Genomic DNA, 8,209 nt, shown 5'->3' on the forward strand with positions numbered 1-8,209 from the left:
GAAATTGGAAGGGGAGGTGAACCATGAGAGACTATGGACTCTGAAAAACAATCTGAGGGGTTTGAAGTGGCGGGGAGGGTACCAAGTGGTGGGTATTAAAGAGGGCACAGATTGCATGGAGCACTGGGTGTGGTGAAAAAATAATGAATACTGTTATGAAAATAAATAAAAAATAAATTTTAAAAAAAGCTGAGAATTAGGAAAGTAAGTTTCTAAGCCCTGTCATGAAGCTTGTGTGAAAATTCTGGTATCCTTACTGGAAGATTCTGTAGAGTAATGTGAAGAAAGGAAATATGAATCAAAGAGCACTTCCATCCCTAGGCCCTATGTACTTTTCCAAGACCATTATCCCTCCCTCAGGTTCTGACAATATAGAAACAGTATAGGCTGGAGCTTCAAGAATCATCTCACTTTCCCCCTGGCAACCTCAGATACAATGCTTCAGTCCCTTCAAAGTCACTGAAAATAACTTGTGAGAGCTTAGTTTTTGTTTGGCAAGTGATCTTGTATCCAGCAGCAGTTTATTTGTTATATCCCAACTACCCTGGCCTGGAGCTGTTAGGCATGTGCCGCACTTGGGGTATTTGACAAACTGACACTCTGCCACATGGAGTGTCCAACTCAGCTTGTCAAATACACGGAGCATGACACTGCAGGAGGCCAGACCAGGGGCTTCAGTGGGGAGGCAAAATCTTCCTGGGAGATGTGACCCTGGAGGGAAAGAAAGAAAAAGGAGTCACACCCTGAGCCCCAGAGAAACTGCAGAGGATAAGGACTAGCTGAAACATCAGAATATGGAAGTGAGCAAAATAGACATAAGGATTCCAATCAGAAGATGGATCCTATGGGAAGGCTAAGTTGAGATCACAGATGAGGCCCGAGGGCTCAAGTTGGTGTCCTCAGGCCTATGTACTATAGCTATGGCATTTCTTGGTGTTTCAAGCTTCACTGGGGCTCCTATGTGCAGTAGGGAGGGAATTTGGTCATTGTCTTGCCTTTCTGACCTCAGGAAGGAATTAGATCCCAGAGTCAGTGTCCATACCCCCTTCTCAACCCTCCCACAGTCTTGTAGTTGTGAACATAGACTTTGAGGTTAAACATGTGCTTGAATTTTGGCTCTGTCATTAAGCAGCTAGGAAACCTCAGATAAATTATTTCATCTCTCTGAGCTTGTTTTCTACATGCACAAAATGGGTATGAGTACTTACCTAATAAGTTATTGTGAAAATGGCATGAAATAATGTATATAAAACCTTTAATTCAGTATTTGATATATAACAAATGTTCAAAAATGGTGGTTGTGCTACCAGAAGGAAAGCAAGGGCCATTGATAATTGATTTAACAGAGTCAGGACAGATGAAACAGGAATGCTTTATGGTCTCAGGTTTGCTTAACATGGCCCCACTTGCCCCATCAGGACTCAAGAATGGCAGCTATAAAATGACCATCATCTAATCTTACCCACTCATACAAATAAGGAAATTAAGGTTCATACTGAGGAAGAGAGTTGCTAAAGATTATACAAGTGGTTCACAGTTTAGGCTGTGCCCTATATCACTCCATTGTGCCTCTCAGATTTCCTCATTGGTTCTGTTACCTCCCTGTTATGTATATCTCTCTGGGAAAAGGGAGACACATGCACAAGGATGGCAAAGACAAGGAGCAAACATGGCAATGAGGCACACAGATCTTTCCACCCACAGCCATTAGGGAAATGAGGAAGCTGCCAGCAACATGGTCAGGTCTGGAACTTCTAGGGAAGTTCCCTTGGTAACAGACAGATCCTGTTGATAAAAAATTCCAGGTTGTCTGTGTCAAATGTCTCACCCTCCCTACTGTGGCAATTGATCTGTGAGATAGTAGCTGGCCTATATTAAATACTGGGATGAAAAGTGGCAAACATTGCAAGATTGTCAGGAATAGAAAACTGCCCCATGAGGTCAGAATGACCTCTCCCAGTTAAGACAAGGTAGAGGGACTTGTCTTTCAGGAACAACAACAACAATAGTGGCAGCAGCAACAACAACATTGCTGTTTTAAAAACAAAACAAACAAAAAACTCAACTCTTTTGGTTTAATGTATGTTGGTGAGAGGGTGACATGCTTCTCAAATTTGAGATCTAGGAGTGATTTAAAATATAAGACTACAAAGAGTTTTTCCCATCCCCTCACTTCTGTTCCTAGTCAATCCACCTCAAGCCACCCAGAAGTGTGTGTCTTTCAGCCAAAGCAATAATCTTGGTCCACCATATATGTTATAGTGTGAAGAGTAATACAAACTTGGATTCTAATGCCTTGGGTACCAACCAGCCAATCACGACATAGGGAAAATCTTTCTTTGAGCTTCAGATGTCTTCTCTGGAAATGGGGAAAAGAAGACTTACCTGGCAGAATTGTTAGGAAAGGGTTTGTTGAGCTTTCCAGAGCTTCCCATATAGTTGGTCTCAGGCACTTTGGCTCAGACCCTGTGGGTGTGCCTAGCCAAGAAATATGATTAATGGAGTTTGAGTTCAGGATGGCAAGACAGAGAACTGGACTGGTGCATTTTTCTCTCATTACCCTCATTGGTTACCACCTCCTATGAGAAGACTTGGATAAACTGGAGGTGTCAGTATCCTTCTGAAAGCCCTTTCTGACTTCATAAGAGAGAGAGAGAGATATATGAAGTGGCTAAAGATTTCTTCTTAGTACACTCAAAGAGTATTAAGAGGCTTAGAGACCATTTTACTCTAGTATTAATGGAAGGAGTCAGTGGCTGAGCTGAAACTAGGTAGGTTTTATTTCCACTCTTGATGTTCTAGTCCCTGACTCTCCACAATAGTATACATAAGAAAATCAGGTTCAGTTGAGAAAGGCTGGTCAGACCCATAGGAAGAAGATACAAATACTGCATAATAATATTAAGGAACTCTGAAAGCTCTTCCCTTGATCTAAAATACTACATAAAACAACATCCTTTGTCCCTTGACCTACCCTGGCAAGGTTAACACAACAAACAACAGGACTTGCACTGCACCTCATCCAGTTGGGCCTCCTCATATATACTGGAGGCAGTATGGATTTTTTTAGGCATGGTTCATCACCACATTCAGCCCCACCCAGAAATATTTACTCAGCATCACTCATGTCCTTTCTCAACAGAGAGTTGACAACCATCAAAATAAGGGTTATAAAAACTAAAAGCATATCTAGGTAAATGGCAAAATCAGGGCTACTACTCAATTTCCTGACCCCTGAGTCCAGAAAATATTCCACTTCCATGAGGCTATCTCTTTAAAAGCATGTTTAAAGAAGAAATGTCATCCTCCCTTCTCACTATTAGAATTTTTAGGATAGAAGACCACTGGGAACCTTCCTCTCACCCACTCTTGACCCAGAATCTCTGAAGAGAGTATAAGGAAAGTGTGATAGGCAGGTCCAAGCCATATTTGGTAGCCACGGACACTACCTCAAACTTGGAATTCAAGCAGAGAGAACAAACAGATATTATACCTGTTACTGGAGTGGTGCCTTGTTCTCAGAGGAGGCAAAGGTTCCCTGGTGATGAGGCAAACTTCAGAGGCCAGATGTAATTGAGCTTTTTGCCTGGAGTAGGAAGGCCGTGTGTTTTGAAGGGCCTTTGGTGTCTTCAAGAGGAAACAGAAATGAGGAAGATAAGGCTGAGGTTAGCCAACGGAAATCTGGGTGCAAAATGACAAAACAGTGCTGTTGTGAAAGGGTTCACTACTGCAGCAACAGTTCCCACTGCCACAAACCACCCTCAGCCCCCACCCCCACCCACTCAAAGCTGACCTCTAACAAATACTGGTTCTCCAAGCTACAATAAGGGAGCTCCAAGCTGCATTAATGCTTTTCCCAATGTTAATGAGAGAATACTGGGATGTCACAGCTGAGACATTATCAAATGAAAATCCATATTGTCAAAATAGAGAAACAGACCATCTGAGAGATGAAAGAAAATGCCTGATATCAAAAAGCAAATTAGTGGCATAGTTGGAATTTAAACCCACTTCTATCAACTCCAAAACAAGTGTTTTTTCACTGTTAGAATGCCTCCTTATCCCGATATACCCTTTTTACTTTCCTGTGGCATGGCTTCTCACCTACACATGGATTCTCAGCTACACAATTTGCAGGACCTAGTGTAAAATGTAATGAGGGCCTGCTATTAAAAAAAAATAAGAAGAAGAATTTCAGGATGGTAACAGCAAAACATTAACCCTTGTTTGTGTGGGGTCTTCTAAGCATGGTACCTGAGAAATTTTACAGGTCACATGCCTATGAAGCTAGCCCTTGCTGGCACATCTCTGACTATAAATAATATTTTGGCATCCAGCTACTTTGAAGGAAATTCACATCTATTAATAATAAGATTATGTTCTTTACATGTGTTATCTCATTTAATCGTCAACTCTCTGTTATGATATCATCATCCCTATGAGAGGATGAAGAAACTGAGGCACATAGAAGAGAAATGGCTTGCCTACAAAAACAAAATTAAGAATTAATGGAGAAGACAGAATTCCTATTCATATCTTTTTTATTCCAAACGTTAAGCATTTTCTACTCTCTCACAATGGCTACAAGGAGAGAATAAAGTAGCTGACCTTGAGAAGGAAATTATGGTAAAAGACCCTTAGGTTCAACTGTGTCTTTCAGGCTTCATGAAAAGTGTGAGAAGAAAGTGAGTGACTTCCAAGCACCTTGTGTTTGCAATCCTTGGGCAGTCCCCATTCACAGTCTAGAAGACGTTGGATTCCCATTATGCAGTGCTCTACATCATGAATCCTGACAACATGGCAGAAGGGAGAGACAATTTTTTCAATGGTTTTAGGGTATACCTGTGATTGCTTTCAATGATTGCAGTGCTCAAATTCCAGTCCTTAATCTACATAACAGAAGTAGGACCCTGAGCAGTGCTCAAGCCCTGGTGAATAATCTATCCAAGCTATATACAGTCTTTTAAATTAAGGTTCAAGAGAAAAGCCTATATGCTGGAGTCAGGAAGGAGCCTTGTGCCCCAGTCCCAGATCTGTTAGCTCTGTTTCCTCCCTTAGCTTTGGTTTTTCACTATTCAGTAGAAGCTTGACTAGATGTTCTTAGTGACCTCTCCAACTCAAATATTCCCTGGTTTCCTTTTTTTGTTTTTGTTTTTTTTTTTTTTAGACCAAAAAGCTGCATTTACTTGAGTTAATTATTCAGATAAAATAAAAGAACCAAAGAAAGTCATCACTAGATAGTTTTGGAGAAAAGCTGTTTGCTCTTTGCAGAACTTCCAGAAAAGTCAATGGCCAAATCAGATGCTTGATAAGCTCCAGATAACATCTCAACTCCAGGACCTTATCTAAAGAGCCTTTAAAAAAATTGTCATTTGTCTACCAAGTAGTAGCAATTGAACTTGAGTCAACTGAAGAGATACAAAAATAAGTCATTTATAAGTGATTTGGTGCTCTGAGAACAGAGCGCCAAATAAAACAAATATTGTTTTATTGTCTCCAGCTATGACTTGAGGTTAAAAGCAGTGGTTTTCAAACCTGAATGTGCTGAAGAGTCTCCAGGATGCCTGCAGACTTCCTTGGGAGATTTCCTTTTAGTAGATCTGCACTGCTGTTATAGAATTTTGACTTTTAAAAAATATCTGAGATGATTCTGATGCTTATGGCTTAAAGTTCTTTTTTTTTTTAAAGATGTATTTATTTGAGAGAGAGAGAGAGAAAGAGAGAGGGAGGGAGAAAGCACATGGCAGGGATGTGGGGCCAGAGGGAGAGAAGCTCAAGCTGACTTCCAATTAATTGTATAGCCTGATACAGGGTTCCATCCCAGGACCCTGAGATCATGACCTGAGTTGAATTCAGGAGCCTGCCGCTCAGCCTCTTTTTTTTTTTTTTCTTAAGATTTTATTTATTTGACAGACAGAAATCACAAGTAGGAAAAGAGGGAGGAACAGAGAGAGGGGGAGGCAGGCTCCCCGCCGAGCAGAGAGCCCAATGCGGGGCTCCATCCCAGGACCCTGGGATCACGACCTGAGCCAAAGGCAGAGGCTTTAACCCACTGAGCCACCCAGGCACCCTCTGCCGCTCAACCTCTTGAGCCACCCAGGCAACCCTAAAGATCTTACTTTGGGAAACACTGACATATTTTCAGTTGTTTGCTACATTTGCCATTCTTCATTGCCTCTATTTAAGCCCTAAACAGCCTAAGACAAACATGACCTGGGTGTAGGATGTGGGGTCAGAACACATTGTATTTCATTCTAATCTGTCCTATTTCATTCAATTCCATTAATTTTAGCAAATATTCATTAGGCCAGAGTAGGGAGAGACTAAGTACTTGAACAAAAGAAAATGCATTTTGCTATTAAGGAACTTGCAAATCTTGCAATATCTGTATAATAAGGTAAAATAAAGGGAATTTATTTTGTTCTTTAATGTGTTGCAGGCATTAAGCATAAAGCCTGTCACTTCATGCATACTCAATAAATATTTGCTGAATGTTTAATGAGTGAATAACAAAGCAAGTGAAATTAGGTGATGTAAATTTATAAGCAACATTCTGGTGGTATATGGAGCAGGGTAGGAAGTTAGTGGTGGGGTTGTTAATATTTCTAAAATAGTTCCATTTCTATAATTTGCTTTCCTCCAAACACTACCCCTCAAGCCTCTCATGTTACTCATGTGATATGATCATCTTACCAGCACATAGAATCTTTAGTGAGAGTTTTCTGGTCTAGGTGTCTAAATGGACACTAGAAAAATGGATTGGCCATTAAAAAGGCTATGGCCTGTGGGGCGCCTGGAAGGGCAATCTAGGGATTTTGAGGGGGCGGGGAGTGGGAGGTTGGGGGAACCAGGTGGTGGGTGTTGGAGGGGGCGCCGATTGCACGGAGCGCTGGGTGTGGTGCAAAAACAAAGAATACTGTTATGCTGAAAATAAAAAAAAAATAAAACTAAATTAAAAAAATAAAGTAGAAAATGAAGATGAAAAAAATGTAAACATGTAAGTAAAATAACCTATTGAAATATAATTACTCATGAAAATTTTCATATAACTGGTTTGATTTTTAACACTAGATAAAAATATTACTTCAATATAATGGGCTATCAGAGTTAAAGAGTATGGAACTTGGAAGTTAATCCCCAGAAAAAGAATGTAACATAAAGGGAAGTTCTTAAGTAGCTAGAGATCATCATGGAAGGAATTAAGTGACAGGGTCCCCTGGGCAAAATTTTGTGTAAAGTCTGCTCTGAGGAACTCCTAATTTTATATCTCATTTTTTTCTCTCAACTGTTAAAGTACTTTGCTAGTTATGTTTTCAACAATCAACTACCATTTCTGTGAATCAGGGAGATTGTATCATCCCTTCCAATCCACCAAAACATGGAAATGAGGACCCTCTGCCACATGGTTACTTGGTAGATTTGAGATCAGGCCAAAGCTTTTTTTTTTTTTTTTTTAATTGACAGGCAGAAATCACAAGCAGGAAGAGAGGCAGTGGAGAGAGAAGGCGGGGGAGGTAGGTTCCAGGCTGAGTGGAGAGCCTGATTTGGGGTTTGATCCCAGGACCCTGGGATCATGACCTGGGCTGAAGGCAGAGGCTTTAACCCTAGTTTCTTTATAAACCTCTCTATCCCTGCCCCTCCCTCACTGTGGGCTTCAGCTTAGGAGAGATTCCCACTTGCTGTTACACTACTTTGCAGAAATTTCCTTCTACCAGAATGATTTATTGGCTATGGCCTTGAGAACAGTTTCCCCAGATATGGCTTCTGGAAAGATTCAGTTCCTTTTTATTTTTGTTTCTGACTAAAAGCTTGGGGTAGAGTCAGGATTGTCCTGTGGACACTTTCTTAGGGAGGGGCTACCTCCTTTCTACTCACTGCACAGATATTGAGTAATTTCAGCTTTCCACTCTTTTTTTTTTCCTGACACATCAGTTAAAATAACCTACTAGCTTTTTAACAGGGGCATTTTGGAGACAATGTTTTTACCGAAAATAGTAATTAATAGTGATCACTTTGAACCACACAGTACGTCCATGAAAGAGTGCATTAGGAGCCAGAAGGACCTACAAATCATGCCATCTATGCAGAAGATCTGAATTAGAGCAAATATATTGGGATGATTGAAGTTCCTCTTTACCTCACAAGCACAAAGCATGTTGAGAAGGGCCAACTTTGCACAAAGGGAACTTTTCCTCTAGGTCTCTTGTCC

At 40.8% G+C, this 8,209-nt stretch overlaps 1 long non-coding RNA gene across 1 annotated transcript; it reads right to left on the reverse strand.

Moving 5' to 3' along the window:
* Positions 1-484: 484 nt before the first annotated feature.
* Positions 485-3,661, reverse strand: LOC101685613. Its single transcript, XR_201332.3, has 3 exons — positions 3,494-3,661; positions 2,386-2,478; positions 485-711 (listed from the first exon to the last, which is right to left on the reverse strand). It is a non-coding gene; the product is annotated as an uncharacterized LOC101685613 (long non-coding RNA).
* Between the last annotated feature and the right edge of the window lie 4,548 nt (positions 3,662-8,209).

This window comes from Mustela putorius, unplaced genomic scaffold, assembly GCF_011764305.1.
Source record: "Mustela putorius furo isolate JIRA1106 unplaced genomic scaffold, ASM1176430v1.1 tig00000549_pilon_pilon_pilon, whole genome shotgun sequence".
Classification (NCBI taxonomy): Eukaryota; Metazoa; Chordata; class Mammalia; order Carnivora; family Mustelidae; genus Mustela; species Mustela putorius.